The sequence below is a fragment of the Triturus cristatus genome, chromosome 1_2 (genome assembly GCF_964204655.1).
Source record: "Triturus cristatus chromosome 1_2, aTriCri1.1, whole genome shotgun sequence".
NCBI lineage: Eukaryota > Metazoa > Chordata > Amphibia > Caudata > Salamandridae > Triturus > Triturus cristatus.
In genome coordinates, this window is record NC_140580.1 from 99,652,937 (window position 1) to 99,678,150 (window position 25,214).

Sequence of the window (25,214 nt, forward strand, 5' to 3'; positions counted from 1 at the left end):
GCTTGGTGTAACCGAAGATTTCTAGCCAGCCAGCCAGCCTCTCATGGTGCCCCAGATGTTACCTAGGTACTTTGTTTCACTCCCGGTGTCCAACACTCCTATGATGTTCTAGCACTCAGTCGTCTTCTGCACTTTGCAGTGTGCAAGATGTCTAATCACACACGCCTCTCTTCTTTCTTTCTTTGGAACTCATCACGCTGTGGCCTCAAGCCACACTTCTTCCTTCTCCTCTTCTTTCACTTTGCGACGCGGTCTGGTCCCATCTTGTCTTGCTCTTCTTTTCTGACCAGGCCTTTCCATGTGACGTGCACTTCTCATGTGTCTCCCTGGCCATATACTACCCCTAAGACAATGCTTTCTCCTTCGGAACCGTGACCAGACCATTCATCGTGACCTTATTCTTTTCACAACAGGTACTGTCGGCCCTCACATGGCCGGTGACTGCTTATTGTTTCTGGTGACTGGGCAAACTGTCTTCGGGCGGGAGCATGCACTTGCGGGGGCCCCCGCATTCACATTCTGCTTGCAGGCTCTTTGCCTGCATCACTGTTATTGCAGTAAACTTTCTGCTCAACATGCCTGGCGGGTCTCCTCGCTGTCGGGCGCCACCATACGCTGTTTTTCTCACTTGTGAGCACCTCAACCGCTTCTCCTACGCAGGTGCACTTGAGATGCAGGGTGGGCTACTGAGCATATCCCGCTCTTCGGGTCAATGCACCCAACTTGGCACTCCACCCCTTGTTCCTTGGGGGAACACCACAATGCCGCAGCACCTCCTCCTCAGCCGCGGGATCACCTCACACCTCGTTGTTGGTAGGGGACATGGGCTATGCTCTCCCCTCTTATCTACTATTAAGGCGGCTGCACACGCAGGTCCACCCACTCCTCGCCAATGTAATGTAGTGGGGCCCTAGGCCCCCATGCCTAAATAAGGACACAAACACTGGAATATAGTTAGTAGAACTGGCCCAGGGCACATGCGTACAGCCCCTTGTATTACCAGGATCACACGGGGTGGAGTGTAAGCCAGCCCTCAGGGAGTGGCTGGCACCACAAGCACTAGAACAGTGACCAGCAGGTCACTACAAAAACTAAACATTAAGAAACCTGTGCCCAACAACTTTTGAGTTGCATCGGGACCACTCAAAAATAGGATTAAACCTGTGTAAGAGGGGAGCATGAGAGACAGTGCTCGTCAAGTGCGCAGTATTGTCTATGAAAGATACACAAATGAGTTGAAGTGAACAGTAATGCAAGAGGTAGACAGCCTCTCCCAAGTTAAACATAATCCTGAAGGATACCTGAGCGTTGTGCTAAACAATTTCTAAGTACTGCACAAGGTCTGGCTCTAGTAAATAGCATCCGTGTCACCCAGGCCGGCCACTGCATAGAACATCGGGGTTCAAGTCTTGCCTTGACTCGGACCCCTGGGGCCCGCGCCGCACCCACTGGGGGCCCATAGGACTGACAGAAATGGGTGGCGGCCTGGTGTATAGTGGGGTAGTCCTCAGGTACCGTGTGTCCTGGGAGGCTCTTCCTGAGATGTTACTCTGGGCATCAATGACGGAGGATTGAGGATACACCCCTGCCACAAGTGACTGCACTGTTGGTTCAGGGGACGCTTCACTGGGAGGGTGCGTGTCATCATCAGATCGGAAGCTTCGCCCCAGACTGGTCTACGGTGGAGAGTAATGACTGAGGAGCCAACGCTGTGTTGGCTTTAAGTGGGATGAAAACACTAGGAGGTCTCTCAAATGGGCGTGGCCAATGGAATTAAGGGCGTGGCTCTTTTAAACACGGAAGCTGAAAATCTGTACTTAACTTAGTGTGCCGCCCATTTGGTATTTTGCTACTTTTGTCAGTGCATCCTGATTAATACAGCAAGCAACATTACATCTACAACAAGCCAGCACTATTGGCTTTGTCAATGCTTGTTAGTTGCATAAGATAAATAAGCAACAACTATGGCTTCATTGTATAGTATAGTGAAAATGCTTCAGTTCTGAAATGATGAGACTGTGAAAGAACTGTAACGAGTCTCTGTGAAGTTACACCAAAGGCCGGTGAAGGGTGGTACTGCTGCAGAGTTAAGATTTATGTTTTTTCACCCTGAGGAAGAGGCCAAAAATGGGAAGCCCGATAGGCACCCGTCTCAGCACCGGCTTTTTAGAACTGCCGGGCTGAGCACTGGCCAGACCCAGCCCACTTGGTGCATGTGAGCTCTGGCTGAAGGGCCGCATGTAGAGATAACCTGCTGTCTCTCAGACAGGTTGAGCTGACCATAAGTTGATGGTGAGCAAACTAGGCACTTCTTCCCTCCAGCACACAAGAGCAATGGCCGAGTCCAGCTGCACATGCCCCCAATTCACCGTGTTGACTAAGGGCCACGTGGTCTATCATCGGGCAGCCACTGGGCGAGGTGGGCTGGCAAAACAGGCGGGCAAGCATCACACTGTGTAGTACTCTTATTTCTGCCTTCCTCTCATCGGGGGGCGCCTGATTAGATGTGCAGATTCAGAGATAGCAGGAATTCAGCTGCAGTAGGCTGTCCATGAGGAGAGAGCATGAGAGCGTCACCATGCCATTGAAAATGTGGGGGAGCCCTGCAGCAATGGATCCTGAAGGCATACCTGCCAACTTACACATTTCCACCATGTGACGATATCTTTTCCCATCACATGGTCTCCCGATGAGGAGCCAATATCAAACGGTGGCAGGGATAATGAGCTGAAAACCACTGTAAATTGTACTTTTCCAACTCATTTTCTGAGGCTTTGAACTGCAGATGTCCACCAGCCTCAGCAAGCTTATTTTAGGGGGGGGGGAGTAGAGGCTTGGGGGCGGGAGGGGTTCAAAGGTGGCGCCTAGGTACTTCTCGGCATGAGGCCATGCCCCTTCAAGGCCCCGCCCCCTCCTCACATGGTGAGGTTGTTCTTCAAGTTGGCAGGTATGAGAAGGTCTAGCTCAGACTAGACTGTATAAGACCCTAGAAGCAATTTCGGAGTTCCAGACAACATTGGAAAGGAAGGTAAACACAGTAGCTATTGACCCAGGCCTAATGCAAGACAGTAAGGGAAAACTTTCAGTCTGAGTCAGCAACACGGAAACTGCGCTACAGAAATTACAACCCCAAACTAAAATCAACAAAAGCATCTTCAGGACCTGACAACAGGATTCGTACCCAGGAGGCAAGGAGAGAGGACGCGGAGGGCAAGACCAGAACAAATTATGCGTCATAGCGATGCCAGGCACGGCAGCCGCACACGGTATGTCAAACTGGTTCAAAATAGAGAGGGAGCTCACACAATCCCAGTGAGCCCCCGCCCCCCTCCACCAGGTCTATAATTGCCAAAATCCTCAGGGCCTTATTTATGAGAAGTGACGCATTGCTGCGTGAAAACAGCGATGCGTCACTTCTCAGTGCACCCTCCTTGCGAAGTGATGGATGCATCATATTTACTGTATGAAGCATCATGTTGCAAGGAGTTACAGATACGTCAGTATTTCTGACGTATCTGTAGGCGCAAAAGTGACGAATTGCTAAGGTGTGTCTGAAAACAGACGCAACTCCAGCATTGTGGCCTTTCACATGGGACAAGGCCCATGTGAAAGGGCCTGCGTCAGACTTACGCCTGCCCGTGAGGAAGGCGTAAGATATTGACTCAATGGCGTCCGAGAAATGGCGCACTGAAATCTAATAGATTTCAATGTGCCACTTCTATGAGGCATTTTGTGGGGGAACGCCCACCCCGCATACATTAGACCTAGCGCAGGTATAGTGTGGAGCAGGGGTTTACAAAGTGACGCATCTGCCTAGATGTGTCACTTTGTAACTAGGGCGCAACATGGTGCATTCTTTACGCAGCCTGTGCGTCACAGAAAGGGACGCACTGGTGGCATAAAAGGCCTCATAAATAAGGCACTCAATTTCCAGGAGAGGGACACCTTTTACAGAGGGTCAGGAAAGAAAGTCACTTTGTTTTGGAAAATGCGACAGTTATGATCTTCCCTGACTATACACTGGAGGTTCAACGCCACAGAGCAAGTTTCACGGACGTTAAGAGGAAACTTAGAGAAATGGGTCTGCGGTATGCACTTGTCTTCCCAGCCAAGTTAAAAATCATGGCAAAGCAATGCAGCCACTTTTTCATGGAACTGTAAGCTGCATAGGACTGGGTCGAGCACCATAATGCTCGAGGGAAGAGAATGTTCGTGATGGGGTTAAGGAACTGCCCCCTATCCTGCCCTGGAGACGCAGAGAGCACTATCGGCAGGTGTAGTCGTGATGTGCTCGCAGTCCTCCATACAGATACAGCGAGATCAGTAGGCTGCTATAGGGATGGCAGCATCCTTTAGGCAATGACGAGAGGCCTAAGCGTTAGATGATACTTAAACAAATCCCTCAGACAGTTGAGCTAACTCTAGCAGTGAGAGTGATGCATAGGGGATATTATCCCAAGTAACTCTGAAGATGGCTACGGTTATCACGTGAACTCTGCCCAACGGCATCCACCAAGGGAACTCACAATGGGGTGAAGGGCGAAGAGAGTGACTTCAAGGGCAGGGGCAGCTCCTCCATTATAGCAGAGGAGAGTCGCCCCACTAAAATGCCCCCAGAGACGAAAAATAAAATGGTCATGAAGTTAATTCATGACCATTTCATTTTTCATCACTTCATCCCGAACTGAGTGTTAGGACGGGATGGGGCTTGCTGAGTGGCAGCAGGGAGGAGTGGTGGGTAGAGGGCTGCCTGTGCACTGTTTAAAGTGTGCATGTTCCTTTGGCCGGCCCTCTTGCGAGGGCCACCCAGACATGTGCACTTTAACCCTCTTAACCAGGGGCGTAACACAGGCCCCTGCAGCCCGCGCGTTGCGGCGGGGGGCCCCATGCTCCAGATGGGCCCCCTCACTCAGCGGAGGCGGAGCCAGCAAGCCTCTTCATATGAATTAAATGGTGGTGCGCACCGACCGCACGGCCAGCATCTTAATTAATTAAATGGTGGTGTGCATGTCCGTGGTCCGCCGTACCGCTCTGAGGCAGTGAGGCTCTTTATTAATTATGGTGCGCGGCACGCGCAGATGTCTCCGCGTCTGCGCGAGTACGTGTCTTCAGGGTGGGTCATAGGGTGGGGCTGGTGACCATACCATTACTGTGATTATGAATGCGTTATTTCCCGTAGGATTAGCGTCCCCAACGTTGCACTCGCAAAATAAATTTCAAATGAGATTCGGTATGATACTTTTCAATAAGTTCTTTTCTTTATTCAGACTTTCTTTTCAAAACGATAATTTGATTCTCAACATTTTCGTTGCTTACATAATTTCATACTATTAATGTCATAGTATCCATATAGGCCCAATGCATTTCGGGCATTGCCCTTCTTCAGGGGGCTCTTTCTGAAAGTACAAGGATAAAGAGTATCTCAGTACCTGAGGTCAAAATGTCAAATATTTATCGTGAAACATGACTTAACAATAAAAGGACAGAAATCTCTTTGTGCTACCAACATTAATAATGTCTGTATCCATGCTCGTAAACCGTTACAATGACTGTTTGTGTGTTTACTGATTGTTAATAAAGTTGCAAAAAATCACAATGTTTACCAAAATGAACTCGAAAACCATCTTATAGACAATCTGAGAAGGTTCTGAAAAAATGGTGTTGTACTCTTAATGAAACAGTGTTACCTCAATGTTATTAATCTGTGATTGCTGACTGATACTCACGTGCTGTTTTCGTTAACGCCTTGCGTGCTGTTTTTTAACGTGTCAAAATATTAATAAACTGTTGTACTTGCTAAAGACATAGCCTGTATTTTAACATGCACCTATACTTAGAGAAAAGTCAAGTACCTGATTACTAGTCGTACTCCCAGTGTCTCGGTGACATTCGTATTTAGCCGGGAAAGGTGCTTGCGGTAATACTGTGATTTGTTAATCCTACGAACAAGTCATGATGTGAGTTACACTGACACATAGTAACTGCGTTATGTTTCATAGTCGTCAGATTAATAACATTTGTTTGCTAATCAAATTAAACCCTTGAGTTCAGAAGGGGTACCAACCCTGCACCACTCATGTTTAACCACGATTAAAACCAGCTACAGGATACAATCCAGGAGTGCTTGTTCCACATTCCAATTGGACTATCATACCATTACTGTGTCATACGCATTGCGCAGAAGCGCAATTAAAAGTGCACTGAGTGACGAGTGAGGCGAGGCATCCCATCCAGAGTGACTATTGAGAAAGAGACCGATACCGTGCGGCGCCCCCAGCCATCATTAAATTATTACTAGCCCCTGCTGCCTGGCTAGCCAACCTTGCCCGGTCTTCGGCTGCCTGCTCACGCCTGTCTGCCTCTGAAGCTGCAGGCCACCCAGGCCTCAGGTGAATCTGTCTTAGTAAAACGCCCGCCACACTCTCAGAGTCTTGCTCGGCCCCTGCGCACCTCTCCTGGCCCATTCTCCAGCAGATCAGCACTGCTTGCTTGCCTCCTGTAGCAGCCGCACCACAGCCGCCACTCGCAGATCCTCCCTGATGCTGCAAAAAAAAGTTGCCACAAAAACTGCTCAACTAAATCTTCCTTTTCTACAATGCTACCAGCCATCGTATTTGCCTGTACTCAAAATGATGGCTGGTAGCCCAAATTCTCCCCTTTTTAAGTAAAGCCCGCCACCCTCCTACCAACATAGCCCAAAAGGCAACATCAGTCCTCTTGGACTGGATCCCTTGCCCAAAATCACCCTACGGGCATACCTACCAGGTCGGCTACTCCCCAAACCCCCACTCTCAGATAGTTGAAGGAAAATTGGCTTCCCAAGTTTTGTAGCTCCTGGTGTTCTGGTGTTAACTGTTAAGATCCTCTGTAATTAAAATACACCTGGTGATGGGCCTTACCTGCTCCATTGAAATTAGACAATCCATGGCAACAGAGTACATCCTCTGCATTTCACTTGGATATTTCCGATTACACTTTATAATCCCCTAGTATTTCCTTTCTCCCTCCCATGAGTTACCATTACCTATGGTATCGTAATTAGACCCTGTGGGTGAGAGGTCACTTAAAAATAGTCAGGAGTGACCGGAAACTGAGGAGCCGGGCGACTAGGCCCGGTCAGACTAAGCTCGCCTCCGCGGTAATTACAGCGTATGGGGCAGGCTCCAGATACATCCTGCGGGTCCTGCCGGGCAGTTTTAAAAAACAGGTGCTGACTGGTCCCTTACACCCCCTTTCAAATTAAAGAGGTGCCGGTTACTCAGTCCCGGCCTATTTAAGGCACTGCCTGGTGTCTCCACTGGTCAATATTCATAGCAGGCCTGACTTCTGGATTCGGGATGTGGGAGGGCCATGAAGATTAATGGGATTGCCACACTATACATTTTTTCCACATATTGCACTTTATGTTTTGAAGCAATGACCAAAGGCCCCAATGTGTAAGGACCGGTTGCAAAGCAGTAGTGTTTTGAAACGACGACGGCTTTGCAACTCGCCACAGTTTTGCTCTGTGACTGATACACAAATAAGTTGCAGCTTAAAACCACCAACTGCGAGGAATCACAAAAAATCCGAACTCATTAATATGCACAAGCAGGATTCTTTTTAAAACGCATTGTGATTGGTTGTGAATTTAGGGAGGAAGACGTGCCAGACAGCATACGCACCATCCCTGCATTCGCATTCACAGAATGCCCACTTAAAATGTAATCTCAGTCTCTTAAAAGGTCTAGGACTGGTAAAAAACTAAATACAATTACACATTAAATGGATTGGGGGGGGAGCAGGTTAGACTCTGGCAAGACCAATGCCCCACTGCTCCCCTTCCCACCCAGACCCATCTGTGATTCAGAGAGTGAAGCTACCGCTTTGCAAATCAATACCACTTGCTTTGAGAAAATGGTAACCTGAAAGTAGTTTGTGTCCTAAATTGGGGTGGTAAAGCATTGGCACACTACACTACGAATCGGAACAAGGAAGGGATGCTCCTCTCATGCCATTTTGGAAAACATGTCATTGACTGTGAAATCTTTTAATTTTTAATGTTCTAATCTCTGGTGTTTGAACCTTTGCAGTGCAGTAAACCTCCCTAATGGAGTCTTAACCACAGCACGCTCTGTTAATGTGAGATTATAAACTGCTAGCTGTAGTACTTACCTCTTAATATAAGGCCAATAGCCTGTGGACAGCTAGAGTAAGGGACTCTGGGTAGATTGCAGGGGACATATCCAAAGAGTGCATTCGCCCTATGCATGTGTGTGTGGGTTAGGGTGGGCATAGAGTGTGTCTGCTGTGCTTTACTGTATGGGGACTAGAAACCACTCTGCTTCTCCTATTTGTGGATGGAAGAATAGAGACAGCCTGCCAGATAGGGATGTAGACTGATCCTGGCGGTGGATGCAGGGAATATTTCATCAACCACCTGGTCCCCAGCCCTGGCACTGGCTGTGTCTCCATAAACATCAACATCAAACGAGCAGTTCCCAGGGAAAATACCTTCAGTCATTCACTCTTACCGCCGTGAGAAGCTCCCACGAGTGTGAAACAATCTGCACAGTGTTCCCCAGCCACCAGCTCCCAGGCATATGAACAATTAAAGAGACATTTTATTTTCCATCACATATGTGTATACGACAGTTGCATCCACATACAATTGATCTGATGCAACATACACATATAAAAGACTAATCCCTTATTACATCTCTAGGCACAATACTTAAACACAATTGTGTGATGAACAAACATATCAATGAATTTGTGACAGACCATTTCCACCTACAATCCTGTTTTCACAGTTTTTCATCATGGTCATTTTCTTACGTTGACATTTCAACATTTCGACAAGTGACACAGGTCTACCAGACCTTCATACGGACAACAAGTATGTTTTCATACACAGTGACAAGAACGAACATGAACACATATCACTACATTCTACTACTATAGTCAGTTGTATTGCATTGCAGTTACATTTAGAAAGCACATCATACCCCTGACAAGCCTCCAAGTGCTTTCTTGTGGACAGTTAGCAAACTACTCCCTTCGACGTTGTTGGTAGAGCGTGGGTTGGGAGCAAGTGCAGGTCTCCAGTGCCCTTGGGAGATCGGTCAGAGGCCCCTCCCTCCAATACTGGTGCTTCTCTCATGCTGGTTAACAACATGAAAGAAGTGCCTGGATTTTGTAAGGGAGTTGGCTGGAGCCCTGACGTCACAGAGAAGAGGACCAGAGCAAGGAGGATGGCTACTGCACAGTAAGTAACTGTTTTTTTTAGTTATTTAATGTAATTCAACCCCCCCACTCGCAGTAGGTGTCAGCCGCCACTGTTCAAGGGTATTGTTACAGCCCCCTCTGACTCTCTCTTTATAAAGTCGATTGTGATATAATAATGCACATTCTGGGATAGAAAGATGCGACAATCGGAAGGCAACTACACATCTGGCTTGGGCGAGCGAGTCCTGGATCGCTGGCCTGAGCATATATGGGTCCATGGTGACTGCTGAACAGTTCCGGCTCTCGAAACCAGTAAGTGACTTGGGACAGTTAGGCTAGTGCTGGGACACATGGATTTGGATTTTGCCATTTTGGATTTGCCTAGTTGCAGGCCAGGGCCCCTCACTATCTTGCACACTCGCTAGAGATGCATGCAACCGTTGCACTTAGGTTTACTCACAGTTTGAAGTTTTGGTACATTGGGCGGAGACAGTTGGGATCTCTGTCCCTGGGAGGACTGGGGGGGGGAGGTTGAACTGGCCATCGGTACTTTTGAGTACAAGTGAGGGTGCAAAGAGGGGCGGGGGAGAGGTTCACTCAGAGGAATTTGGGTGCACTCACCTTTGACATGCAATGGGGATGGACACATATAGGGTACTAACATGCAATGTCATGGGGACATCCACAGCAGCCAAGCACTGGAAGGTATATTCATTCTTAAAGCACAGGGAAGTACACATAACCCTGCTGCAAGAAAGGAGGAATGACACAGAAAGAGGATAAGAAATGACTTCCCAGATGGCGAGGGCAGGTGGTATCAACGGACTTCTCCTCCTATGCTAGAGGAACTTGGATTCGGATTTGTCCGGAGGTTCCCTTCAAGATAATCATGCAAGTTCCACTCTGTCCCCCTTACTGGTGAATTGGCCTTAATGTCCGTGGTCTTGGGAGGGGACTTCACTGGGGTCCTGAATGTGCATTTACACTGGTCCCACAACCCACTTCCTTGACTCTAGCCTAGACAACAGGCTGGGCTTTCAGCTATTGGTTGAGCAGTTGGTCTTTGGCGGATGTTTGAAGGTTTCGGAACCTCACAGTGAGCGAATACTCTTTTTACTCCTCAGTAAATCATCTGGCTGGACCACATAGGGAGCACACAAGTGTTGCTCCCGGACGCCAGCTCTATTGAGTATTTGGGGCAGACACTATCCCACCACAACCCACAGATCATAAGTGTGCACTGGGGAAAAAGACTGGTGTCAATAGGGATGTGGCGACTACAACCTTCCACTCCTCTGTGGGTAAACTTCTTTGAAGAAAACGAGAGACGGAGCGCCTCACTAATAACAGATTGGGAGGCATCCAAGGTAGTGGTACAAGAACACTGCATTCATACTTCTGTGGGACTTCAAATGTGCAGCAGTAATGGAAGAATCTAAGGGCTGTGGGGGCTGGTCGACGCCAGCAGGCCAATGTCGTATTGGTGGAAAAACGGAGGTGCATTGTTATGCAGCAGATAGAGCATGCCGGCATATGGAGGGGGACAAGTCCGGGAGGCTCCTGTGTTGGCTAGCTGGATCTGACAAAAGCCATCCTTAGACCAACATTAGTGACTCCCAAGGGGTTCAGAAACTATCACAGGAAGCCATCAATGGGACATTCTAGGAGTACAATGCAAGACTGTACGATAGACAAGACAGAAGCACTCCACTCCCCAGACTTGAGATAAAGGCGGAACCGCCTAAGGGCAACCCCACTCACTGCAAGAGGTCAAAGAGGTCCTATCGACACTCGCTCATAAGAAAGTCCCAGGAACGGATGGCCTCCCCATGGAATTTCATGCTTTTGTAGATTAACTGGGAACCAGGCTGACCGCAATATATAATGAGGTATTTGAGCTTGTACGCTACCCCCAACAGCCAGTGAAGGCCTTATAATGCCCCTCCTAAAACTAAAGAAAAACTTGGTCAAGGTGTTGGGCTATCTGCCCCTCTCCATTCTAAACATGGATCATAAAATAAATACTCAGTAAAATACTGACAAGAAAGCTTCTGGCATACACGCTGAAGCTTATACATTAGAATCTGAATGGCTTTATTATGGGCCGTAGCACTTCAAAACATATGGTGGCTATTTAAAATAATGATGATTGTCCCAGCAGATTGCCCTGGGCTGATGGTACTAGCAGTCAATATGGAGAAAGCCTTTGATTCGCTGACCTGGACTTAGGTGTAAAGGGTACTGGAGTTATTCAGACTGGTTATGGGTTTTATTGGTAGATAACAGTGCTGTACTTTCCTCCCAGTGCAAGAGTACCCACAGATGAAGCAATATCAGCAAAAGACTCACTTAGGCATAGGACATGGCAAAGGTGTCCTATCTCCCCCCTCCTCTTCGCTTTGAGAGAGAGCTGTGTCTGCGCGACTCAGAGTGGATGGAAGAGGATCGGAGACTCCAGATGGAGAGACAATTAGTATCATCTCCCTTTATGCGAACGACCTCCTGCTGTATGTTCAGGATATGGAAACAGAGCTCAAGCCTATCACAGAGGCACTTGACTATTTTGTGAGACCCTCCGGGCTGAGGGTGAACTGGGAGAAGACCTGCTTTTATCCATTGATGGCAAGGGTGGCCAAAGCTCCCAGGGCCATTGAAGGGAGTGCAGTCTAGTGGGAGAACACCATCTTTATATACCTGGTAATCCAGGTTTTACCATGATGGGGCTGACCTACTTGAGGGTAACTTAGGGCGTGCCATCCTGTCGCACAGGTAGCCTTTCGAAAGACGCTCTCACTGGCAGTGGCTGGCAGGGTAGCCCTGATTAAAACAGTATTTTTTCCATGCCTGCTATACTATTTAATCAATTTACCAATAATTAAATCATTTTAAAGAACTTGACTGTATCTCCTGGAGTTAATAAGAAAGAGGGGTTGGTGTAGGGTTGCATTGGGAACTATGAAAAGGTGTCTGGGCCAGCGAGGAGTTGAGGTCCCGCGCCTACAGCTTAACTAAATCAAATCTCAGACACAATGGCTCACCAGATGCTTAACAATACAAAACAACTGGTCATAGGGTCTGAGGGAATTTTAAAGACCTGCGCAGACAAATCCCCAAATCACTTGAATCAACACAACAAAGAAGTCCAGATCTAGACTTCAACATTGACACGGATTTTCTCGTCAGCTTTGACGTAGAATCTCTGTACACCTGCATCCCTCAGATGGAGACTCTCGAAGCTATCAGAGGGCTCCTTGAAGAAAACAGTACTGGGTTTAGTTCGCCAGTGGGATTCATTATGGAGTGTGCCAGGCTGGCCATGACTGAAAATTTTTTTCAGTTCGAACACCAGTTGTACCTCCAAACATCTGGTACATCTATGGGCAGTGTTTTTGCTCCCAGCCTGGCGAATCTATATGTACACTTGTTCGAACAACAATGTGTCCTGTGTACTGATAACCCTTTCCGTGACTGCATAGTCACATGGAAACGCTATATTGATGATATTTTCGTCATATGGCGAGGTGACTCCGAAGTTCTAGAGACCTTTCATCTGTGGCTCAATAGACAGAATTCCTTCCTCAATTTCACCATGGAAGCAAGCAAACTGAGTCTACCATTCCTTGACCTTCTCATCTTCCCAACAGCCAACGGACTAGGGAGTGAGCTGTATACCAAACCCATGGCCAGGAACTCTCTCTTGTCTTACGACAGTTTCCACCCCAAATCACTCAGGTCCGGTTTACCATTTGGGCAATTTCTTCGACTGCGAAGGAACTGCACTGACACAGAGAAGTTCAGACAGCATGCTGATGTCCTTGCGAAGAATTTAAGGGCTAGGCAGTACCCTGCGAAATTGATCAAACAATCATATAAGCGGGCCAGCAATAATAATCGCGATGCCCTATTAGAACCATCTGTACCTAAGAAAACGCTGGACAGATTGACATGTGTGCAGACGTTCAGTACCCATTCTAATCAACTACAAAAAATCATACGAAAAAACTGGCGCATTTTGAATGTGGGACAGATACATCTTAGCCCCCCGCTTTTTTCGTTCAAGAGGAGTACCAACCTGCGGGACACATTAGTACACACGCGCCCTAAGAACAGAGCGATCACCAAGACCAACACCCTGTGGAGTTTGCCTCCTGTTCAAGGCCATCATGCATGTGGCAACTGTGCTGTTTGCCCTTACACTAGACACACTACAGAAGTAGACATCGGGACCAACAAACCCTGGAGGCAGATCAAACACACTAACTGCAACAGTGAGAGGGTTATCTATTTGATCACTTGTCCCTGCAACTTGAAGTACGTGGGCATGACAACCAGGAAGGTGAAACTTAGGATTATGGAACACAAAAGTACCATCAGATGTCAAAGACAGGCAACCCGCATGACCAGACACTTTGTGGAACACAAGCATAGTCCTGATGACGTTAGGTGGACGATTTTAGAACAACCTTTCATCCCACCCCACATAACCGACATATCCACTTTCCTGTTCAGAAAGGAGCAACGCTGGGTTTTTATACTCAGAAGTGACACGATAGGGCTAAACGAGTCAATTCCCTGGACTTCGTTATAATACTCTAGGGTCTGAGCCCATTCTGTTGGTACTGGGGCCCATTATCTTTGGGTCGTGTCCTGTGTTGAGTCTCTAGACACAACACACCAGTCTGAAAAGCATCTCTAGTCTAATCGAGTGGCGCTCTAGTCAGAGTTGTCCAGGATATTGTTTTAACTCATCTCTATCCCACCCTTTGTGACATTATCCCTAGTATACAACATTTTTCACAGCGAGAAAGATATTCTCTTGCGTGACTACTAGAGCTTGGTGACTGTCATTATCAATAAACTTAAGACGCACTCACCTTGTCTACCCGTTGTTACACTGGATTAGTCTGTTCCCCTGGTCGTACTACCATTAACGGAGGAACATGGGGCTGAGAGTGCATCCTCTAGGGATACCTCTGATCTAGGTATTACGCCATTCAGGCTATGAGCGCGCTGCATATAGCTCAACTTACATCTTGCACGCTCTGCACCCTTGTCCTAACCTAACCTTGTTTACCGGTAGTCAAAACTTGATTAGTCTGTTCCCCTGGTCGTACTACCATATATGGAGAAACATAGGGCCGAGTTTGTATCTTCCAGAGATACCTCTGTTTGAGGTATTACGCCATTTAGGCTATGAGCGCGTTGCATATAGTGCCAGAATCTGCCTCTGTTAGAGCAACCTGCACAAGTCTTTGTGTTGGCTCTGTAAAATACAACAATATGTGAGAGTACTGGGAGATTTTGAGATTAAAAAATTCTGTAGGTATTTTGCTCACATTTAGGACTTGAGTATTTGTTTGGTGTAGACAATGGGGCTTCCCTGGCAATATCTTCTGCAATATTCGCCCGTAGTGGGAATCTCCCCGGTTTTCTGTGTAATACTAACTTGAGGGCTGTGCAAAATTGTGATTCTGGAGTTCAAGGTATGCAACAATAACAACGTTTTTAACTGCATGATCTTGATATGGTAGACCTTTTACCGCAACTTCATTTGTGTGTGTAATTTACCACATAAAAAACTTTTTGCATTTAGGCTATGCGCGCGTTGCATTTAGCTCTAACTACATTTTGCACGCTCTGCACCCTTGTCCTAACCTCGTTTGTTTGGTCATCCTGGTCAGTTAACATAATAAGTGAAGCTCAGGGTTTTGTTGTCTAGAACGGGGAAATGTGGGGCAGAGACGGCATCCTGTAGCGAGACTCCTTGTTCGAGGCATCACATCGCTCGGGTTACGAGCACCCTCTAACCTTGCCCAAACTACGATTCCCATGAAACTTTGGAACATACACGCACGCTCAGGGCACGTTCCACGTCATCGCGCCTCCGCGCGTTGATTGGCTCGCTGTCCGGAGCGTCACACAGTTGAAAGGCAGGCTTACGAGGCCTCCGTCACGCTCGTTACAACCAGGAAGAAAGTCCGGGGTAACGACGGACAGGTAAGCCAGCTCCCTACACCGCAGTACACACGTATTTGGTCTTTGAACTTGACTTTACCATAAAGGATAGGGCTTAGAGCCACCCGTGATTGATGTGTGTTACCTCATCAGCATGTTTGTCATGTACATGCTTTATTAGCACTTGACTCTAACATAAAGATGGAGCTTAGAGCCACCCGTGATCGATGTGTGCAACTTTATCAGCAGTTTTGTCATGGACATGCCTGCTAAACGGCACTGGTTAATCTACTTTCCATCCCAATAGCAGCATGGCTTATTCCATTCTGTAGTTAGTCAATACATCTTTGTCTGTAGATGGGTTTTTAAGTCTTTATAGTTTTACAGCTTAGTGCACATACAGTTGAATATACCGTTTTCTGCTGTATTTTGCATTAGCTAGTTTTTTCTCCCTTTCTCTTTGTCTTCTAGAGCGTTGCCTCACGCCCTGAGTTGTAACCAGGAGTGTAGGCGCATCCCCGACTTTTTGCGGGTAAGGAGACTACGCAGTCTACACGCTTGACAAATGTTTATGCACGAGACATTTGTATTAGTTTAAAGGAAAAAGAATAGTTTTGTTCAGCATATTCATGTATTATTGTTTTTGTTTTACCTTCAGGTGATTAAGTCACATCACTACGGTGCCACATATCCATGGATAAGTAGGTACTTCTGTAGGTTGTATCGTTCTTTATATTTCACTCTTTAGTCACTCACGATCTTGCAGTAGTGTTACCTTTTGGTCCTGACGAAAGCCATAGTCATTGGGTAGACACAGGTTGGCTGAAACATGTTGACCCACGAGGGCGTGGCCCTATAACGTTTGTGGACACGCTCCCTTCACAATTTCTGCTGTTTTTAGTTTGGTGTCATTGGATACAGAATAAAATTTATTTTCCAATGATGATCAATTTTAAACCACTTTTTTCTACACACTGCATTTAGATTCACCACACTTCTGACAGCTTTCTCAGTCTGAGTTTATCTACCCTCCCAATTACAGGAATCAAAACATCCCGGAGCTCCTCCTTATTACAGTAAAACGAAGGAGTAGCAGCTCTATAACTACACCAGGTGTAGTTATGGGAGGTCCCAGATGATGAAGCATGCCACTTCGGTGGGTGATGGGACTTGGCCCTCTTCATGAGGACTCTTTTCATTTTTGAATGTGCTGACCTGTCATTTCTTTCCTTTTGAATGTTCACCAGATGCTTAGCCAAGCACAATCTATTTGAGCTTTTGTATACCTCACAGAAGGATGGAGCATTCCTGCTTCGGAGGGGGGGAGGTGGGGGGGTCTGTTGCTTTTACCTATGGGGGGAGGGGGGAGGGGGTCTGTTGCTTTTACCTATGCCTTGGAACTTCCAACCTCGCCTCAAATGCACAGCCCAACATGGTCACTGGTGTGCTCTTCGTTGTACTCGGAGTCATACACCATATGCTTCCTCCATTCCGCTAGGCATGGCCCTCACATCCATTGGGCCTAATGGTAGTACAGACAGCATGTGAGACCATGCTAGGTTACATATGGTGGGGGATATGTTTGTGAAAAACAAACTTTTGGTAGGATCATTTTGGGGAAGTTGGAGGTATGGGCGAGTGAAAAATCATTTTTTACCAAAATGCAAATGGGTTCCGCCCATGATTGGGCACTAACAAGCAAGTTTCAATCTTTCCCTAATTTTGGGTAAATATGTCAAGGCCAGGAAAGGTGCCATACAGATGGTTTTCATGGCCCTCCCCTGTTCCTTCGTCTTGGTGGGCAATTGTAGGACATTAGGGGAAAGGGAGGAGTGGATTTATCTTTAGTGAGTGTGCTAAAAAGTCTCAATTAAGACACGAATATTAGAGTTTGTTATTCTCAGACAGGCGAGTAAACTCCTCCTATCCAAGTTACGCGTGCGGTGAGACAAGGTTGCATTTTGGCACCTTTTTAATTTATTTTTTATAATAATGCCCCAGATTCCTTTTTAATCAACTGTACTTCTGACTTCCGAAAATTGGTTCACATGTAGTTCCAGTGTTACTATATGCGGACAATGCTGTTCTTTTGGCCCGCACTGCTAATGGTCTGCAAACACTTTGAGATGTGTTTTATAGTTTTATGCAGGCGCTGACTCTTAAGGTGAATAATAACAAATCCCATATTTTAACATGTGGGCCAAAGACTACCCGCTCCAAGACGTTTTTTGTGGAAATACACCCGTAATGAAAACAATGAATTGTAGTTACTTGGGTATTTTATTTAGTGCCAATCTGAGATAGGACAGTTTAATTACACAAAAGTACCATTTGATGGAGGCGGTATGTGTATCTCTGTTCAGATTTGCGAAACATTTGGAATATAAATCTCCCAAAGAACTGACCATGCTATACAGAAGTAAATGTCTAACCGTGGGCACATATGGTGCTGGCCACATACAGAGACCCATGTGGATTCCCCTGTGTCAATTTCTGTGTTTACTATTTGAGCATTATGGGGCTCCACAGATGCACAGCTACAAACAGACATTTAGTCACAATGGGTAATGGCCATGGGCTTGTTACATGAATATACATGGTACTTCTGGACTTGGGCGAGACAAGTCTGGATAATTTGAAGCAGAGGTGGAAAGCGACACGGATAGGCCATTTCACGAAAGGAGTAGAATAAAGTGCTAGAACACCCCAGAAAAATTACTGGAATGCCAGACTACAACAAATCAGTGTTCTCATTTACACAGGGCATTCATGACTCCACAGATAAAACAGACTTCAGCCCGACGGGGAGATGACCTGCCCCACTATCATGCTGGCAGGGAAGATTTCTTATACTGCTGTGGGCTTGCCCAGCGTTGGCACATTTTTGGCAAAGAACGACGCTAATGGAGCATTACTCATTCGCGGAGGCCTATATTTTGGGATTTGTCCTGGCCTAAATGCAAAGTGCATTTAGGGACCAATTACAATACACAGGTACACTCGGAAAACATTTCCAATGCAGAGTACGCTAGGAGACTGACCCAATGTGTAGTACATTCGGAGACCCGTCCCGATATCTAGAACACTTGTAAACCAATTCCAATGCACAGTACACTTGGAGTCCAATCCCAATACCCAGTAAACTTGGAAACCAATTCGAAAGCAGGGTACGTTCGGAGACTGATTCTAATGCATAGTACACCCCTAGACCAATGTCAATACCTAGTACACTTGGAAACCAACTACAATACATAGTACACTTGAAGAGCAATTCCAATGCAAAGTACACTCCAAGACCAATTCTAACGCAGAGTACATTCGGAGACCAATTTCAGTGCATAGTACACGCAGATACCAGTTCCAATACAGAGTAGACTCGGAGACCAGCTCCAATGCAGAGTACACTCTGAGACCAATTCTAACGCAGAGGACATTCGGATACCCATTCCAGTGCATAGTACACTCGGAGACCAATTCCAGTGCATAGTACCCTCTGAGACCAGTTCCAATGCAGATTTCACTCAAAGACCAGTTCCAATGCAGACTAGATTCAGATACCAATTCCAAAGCAGAGTACACTTGGAGACCAATTCCAATGCTGAGTACACTTGGAGACCAATTCCAATGCAGAATACACTTGGAGATCAATTCCAATGCAGAGTACACTCGGAGACCAATTCTAACGCAGAGTACATTCTTAGACCAATTCCAGAGCATAGTACACTCTAAGACCAGTTCCAATGCAGAGTCACTCGGAGACCAGTTCCAATACAGAGTACACTTAGAGACATATTCCAATGCAGACTACACAGACTACTCTTGGAGACCAATTCCAATGCAGAGTACACCTGGAGACCAGTTCCAATGCAGAGTACACTTGGAGACCAGTTCCAATGCAGACTACACTTGGAGACCAGTTCCAATGCAGACTACACTTGGAGACCAGTTCAAATGCAGACTACACTTGGAGACCAGTTCAAATGCAGACTACACTTGGAGACCAGTTCCAATGCAGAGTACACTTTAAGACCAGTTCCAATGCAGAATACACTTTAAGACCAGTTCAAAAGCAGACTACACTTGGAGACCAGTTCCAATGCAGAGTACACTTGGAGACCAGTTCCAATGCAGAGTACACTTTAAGACCAGTTCCAATGCAGAGTACACTTTAAGACCAGTTCAAAAGCAGAGTACACTTGGAGACCAGTTCCAATGTAGAGTACACTTGGAGACCAGTTCCAATGCAGAGTACACTTGGAGACCAGTTCCAATGCAGAGTACACTTGGAGACCAGTTCCAATGCCGACTACACTTTAAGACCAATTCCAATGCAGACTACACTTTAAGACGAATTCTAATGCAGAGTACACTTGGAGACCAGTTCCAATGCAGAGTACACTTGGAGACCAGTTCCAATGCAGAGTACACTTGGAGACCAGTTCCAATGCAGAGTACACTTGGAGACCAGTTCCAATGCCGACTACACTTTAAGACCAATTCCAATGCAGACTACACATTAAGACCAATTCTAATGCAGAATACACTTTAAGACCAGTTCCAATGCAGAGTACACTTTAAGACCAGTTCCAATGCAGACTACACTTTGAGACCAGTTCCACTGCAAAGTACACTTTAAGACCAGTTCCAATGCAGACTACACTTTGAGACCAGTTCCAATGCAGAGTACACTTGGAGACCAGTTCCAATGCCGACTACACTTTAAGACCAATTCCAATGCAGACTACACTTTAAGACGAATTCTAATGCAGAGTACACTTGGAGACCAGTTCCAATGCAGAGTACACTTTAAGACCAGTTTCAATGCAGAGTACACTTAGAGACCAGTTCCAATGCAGAGTACACTTTAAGACCAGTTCCAATGCAGAGTACACTTTATGACCAGTTCAAAATCAGACTACACTTGGAGACCAGTTACAATGCAGAGTACACTTGGAGACCAGTTCCAATGCCGACTACACTTCAAGACCAATTCCAATGCAAACTACACTTTAAGACGAATTCTAATGCAGAGTACACTTGGAGACCAGTTCCAATGCAGAGTACACTTGGAGACCAGTTCCAATGCAGAGTACACTTGGAGACCAGTTCCAATGCCGACTACACTTTAAGACGAATTCCAATGCAGACTACACTTTAAGACGAATTCTAATGCAGAGTACACTTGGAGACCAGTTCCAATGCAGAGTACACTTTAAGACCAGTTCCAATGCAGACTACACTTTGAGACCAGTTCCAATGCAAAGTACACTTTAAGACCAGTTCCAATGCAGACTACACTTTGAGACCAGTTCCAATGCAGAGTACACTTTAACACCAGTTCCAATGCAGACTACACTTTAAGACCAGTTCCAATGCAGAGTACACTTGGAGACCAGTTCCAATGCAGAGTACACTTTAAGACCAGTTTCAATGCAGAGTACACTTAGAGACCAGTTCCAATGCAGACTACACTTTAAGACCAGTTCCAATGCAGAGTACACTTGGAGACCAGTTCCAATGCCGAGTACACTCGGAGAGTAATTATGATTAGGGCGCCCGGTTTTCTGATTAAACGGATTTTTACATATAAATACAGACGGAAAACAATGTTTCCTTTGTCTGTATTTATATGTAAAAATGGCAAAATACTAGAAAATGTTGCCGCGCTGCCCTGCTCCAATCCAGAGTTATCTCGCCACCCCCCCTTGCTGCTGCTGGAAATTCCTTCCCGGGCGCACACAGCCGCACCTGAGTACTTCACAGGTCTTTTGAAGATCATTTACTTGTAACGAGGCTTTATTGTTCTTTCTGCTGTCACCTGTGGCGCAAGCAGGGTGGCTGCGTAGGCAGATGAGTGGAACTGTGGCAAATGGCAGTGCTGCTTGCATGCCACGGTGAAATTGTTTTAATGCACATCATTATTTCGTGCAAATGGGAGCCAACCCACGGACCACAGCGGCTGCTGGAAAATATTCTATAAAGAACTGCACTGTCTGAATGTTTAAATTAAGTTTTTAGTTTGGCATGAGATTATACCATGCCATGCACTCCCATATTTATGGTCCCTTGCTCTTTATTTAAATTTAGAAAGGCCCACAATAAATATCCCCCATAAAGACTGACTAAGAAAAAATGAGGACAAAAACAGCTGACACAATGCCTCGGAGAATTACACAATGTAAAGGCGGTCACTGGGAAAGTAATGAACAACGCAAGAGAAAGTAATCAAGCGGCTATTGTGCTTCTTCTACTTTGTAGCTTAATAATACAGGACTATTAACAAGCATTGGCAAAGCCAATATCTCTCAACGTTGGCTGAGCTGCAAGACTGACTGATGTGAACACATGCCTCAAGAAGCATGTGCAGGCTCGTCCGGCAATCTTGGAAGGAGTTTCCCGTTAAAAATCAAGTACTGTGCTACATGGGATGACATTTGTCTTTATTATAAATAAACAATTCCAGCCACGGGTAGGTGAGGAGTGATAGTTATCCCATGCTTCTCTCAGGCAGCTTTTGCATAAGCAGGAAGAATGGGAGCAAGAAAAGAAGGCAGGAAGAGAGGAAGGAAAGTAGGAATTCAGTAAAGAAGAGGGGGAGGGAGGGAGGGAGGGAAGAAGAGAGAGAGGGATAAATTGGAGGGAGGAAGAAAATAATTTAGGAAGGAAGTAAGACAGATAGAAATAAACAAAGAGACAAAGATAGAGACAAAGAAAGAAAAGTGTAGGTGAAGGAAAAATAAATGTGGAAAAATACTAGCTGTAGCGTCGTCTTTTGCTTGTGGCAAAAATAAATGTGGATAAATACAGAAAAAATGCCCTAAAAATAAATATGGATAAATACAGACGGATATGGCAAAACAATGAATACCATAAAACCGGGAGCCCTAATTATGATTCATAGTGAACTGGTCTCCTGATTCCAGTGCATTGTACTGTCGGGGCCCAACTCTGATGCATAATACACTAACTGGCACATGCATCAAAAATGCCATTTGCGATTCCTTATTAGCGAAAAATAAAGATTCGCTAATAAGGAATAGCAAAAGGCTATGCATGTAGAAATCGCTTAAAAAATAGTGATTTCTAAACATTCCGTAATTGTGACTCGCAAATTGCGACTCGCAATTAAGGAATTCCTCCCCATTCTTTCCTAGGGGCCTAGAGGCCCATAGGAATGAATGGGAAGACCTTCTCAATTTGCGATTCTCAATTAGAGAATCGCAAATTGCTCATGCAATTTCAAGGGTGTCAGGGTGTCAAAAGGACACCCTGTTGCACCCCTGAAATCTGCATATGAGTACATCTTGCACACACACGTGCCCCAAGGGCATGTGTGTGTGTAAAATGGAACTTAGAAATATGCCCTTTAGTGCATTTTTCAATGTTTTTGCAAATTACCATGAAGTTCAACTTCATGGTAATTTTCTCCCCCTATTAGCGAAATCGCTAATTTTTTTACTTTAGTGCATTGCATTTAAGGAATCTCAAATTGAGATTCCTTAAATGCAATCGCAATTTAAGTAATCGCAATTTAGAGATTACTTAAATTGCGATTTTTGCATTTGGGATGATGCATCCCAAATGCAAAAATACTGGTCGCAAAGGGGCAGATTCTGAGAATCTGCCCGTTTGCGACCGGTTTTTGCTTTGATGCATGTGGGCCTAAGAGACCAATTCCAATATATGGTGCACTCCGAGCCCTATTGTGATGCAGAGCACACACAGAGCCAGCTGGTGATTCACTGTAAACTAGGAGCCTGATTCTAATGGACGTGGAAACGAAGTGAAACATTTAACATTTGGATGCACGAACTCGTGCGTCAAAACTTCCTCCATCAGTACTTCAAGCGCTTCTTCTGAGAACTTTGCCTCTCGCTTTGGGGTCCTTCTGCCAAACTCATTGCTAAGTAAAGTTCAGAAGGCACAATGGCATACGCTGAAGAGTTGTAAAAATAACAGCAGTACCAAAATAAAACAACGCAAAGAAAGACTATAAAATGCTGCAAGCGAAAAGTTCACGGCCCATTTTTAATATGCGTTATGCAAACACTCGCACATCTAAAGACTTGCTAACAGAGGGTTAGTTACTAAGGCTGTGCACAGGCGCCTCCAGGACAAGATGTAAAAGTCCTTGGGCGCAGCGCAAACCTGTGTAGCGCCGCGCGAGCCTTGGTAAATCCAGGCACAGGTGTAGCACAAAAGAACTGTCACGCATCCATTGCTGAAAAAAAGCGAACCTTACCCCCTCCCAGCGGACACTTGTCCGGGACACAGATCTTCGGAAAGCATGTTTGTACTTCGCATGTGCACCATGGGCTGGATGAAGACTAATTAGTGTGCACTTCACCAACAAATTCACAAAATACAGATTTTTATAAACAATCTGGAAACCTGAAGTGAAAGAACCCTACTTTCATAAAACAGAATAAAGACTTAAAAATATAACCAGACGCGGACTTGCGGAGAAACAGTTGTTTCATTAAGAGGAATAAACCCTCACACCAATTCATGTCAGGATGTTGCAGTGCGACTGCTGCAAACACACACATGTTTTGCAGCTGAACAGGCGCGCGGACTGCCACGCTCTTCTGCTATCAGAGATTAGCCCTGGGTGTTGAGGAACTACATGGCTTCTTTTTTCACATTTCGTGACAACTGGTAAACAAAACTTAAATACGTTACTATTAAGGTGTGAAGTCATAAGTGGTTGAAATTTGGAAACTGCGGAAGTCCTTGAGAGTTGCACTATGGCCTGGTCAGAAAATGAACAAGCATTGGCATAGCCAATAGGTCTCGCCTTAGGGACCTTATAAGTGTTTAGACATGCAACACTTGAATAACTAAATACTTATAAGGTCCCAAAAGTGAGACCTATTGGCTATGCCAAGCGGCCGTGCGGCCGCGAAAGTGAAAGTGATCGCGATCGCTATCACGATCAAACATCAAAGCGGCTGGGCGGCCACGAAAGTGAAAGTAATCGTGGTAAAGCGTGAAACGCACGCGCGCCCCCGCGCACATGCACTGTAGCTCTAGGCTGGCCTGGTAGCACTTTTTAGAGCCCTCTCAATAAGTCTCGCCAGACCAGCGCATGCGCTGGGTCAGGCGAGACCTAAAAATGTGGTGGTAGTTAAAAGCAGGGCTGGATAGATCTACCGAGCATTGCTACCATACCTGTAACTTACACAGACCTATCTGCTAGAAGGCCGTCGGATGCATTTCACTGGGTTACAGTTTGTTAAGAAAATGATCCATACATTTGTGAAATACCCACATTAGTGTAGTAAAGTGATATTGTGCATTCAACACATTAATGTTCTTACAACTGCCCTGAGGTCAGTGTATAAAAACAGTAACATTTTATTGCTGTCACTCTCCTCTCCCTTGCTCCATTCCAACAAAGTGGGGCATATTGCCTCCCGGACAGGTTTGGGTCTATTTAGGGCGTAGTGAGCAAGGGCCCTACATCTAGGGGCACCCACCGTCCTTAGTGGGACGCACAGAAGAAAACACAAAGGTGATGGGATGAAATTTCAGCCACCGGGCCACTCTATGCGCCCCATCTGGCAGTGCACGCTTGTCAGATCTGCGGCTGTGTTGAGTTGTTTTCATATCAACAGCATACCGAGGAGACCCAGTGGAATGGCCCCAGGTTGTCCAAGATGTCTTCCAGTATATGAAGGGCTTTGTTTCCCTATGCACTCAAACCTTCTACTGTAGGACTGGCCACCTCACTGCTCAGGTAGCAATGACCCTCAGCAACAACCACGATAAGTAAGTCACATGTATCTGTGAAATGGCTTGGTTGCCATAGGTGACGGGCTGGACATGCACAAATACATTCCTCAGGCGCTTTCATTTTTTAGGGATTAATTGGAATAGACCAGATAAATTCAAGGCAAAAACCTAACCCTTCGGCCAGAATACATCCAGTTGACACGCAAGGAAGAGGACTTCCCCTTCTTAGACAATGGCTGCTCAGACTTTCCCTTGAGTAAAGTCGCCATAATTTGCTGATCCATGCGGTTTCCCTTCCTCAAGGCCATCAGAAGTAC

At 46.0% G+C, this 25,214-nt stretch overlaps 1 protein-coding gene across 2 annotated transcripts in view; it reads left to right on the forward strand.

The window, feature by feature from the left end:
- RGS10 (regulator of G protein signaling 10) overlaps positions 1 to 25,214 on the forward strand; it is a 138,470-nt gene that overhangs the window by 25,843 nt on the left and 87,413 nt on the right. The gene's annotated exons all lie outside the window — the stretch shown is intronic.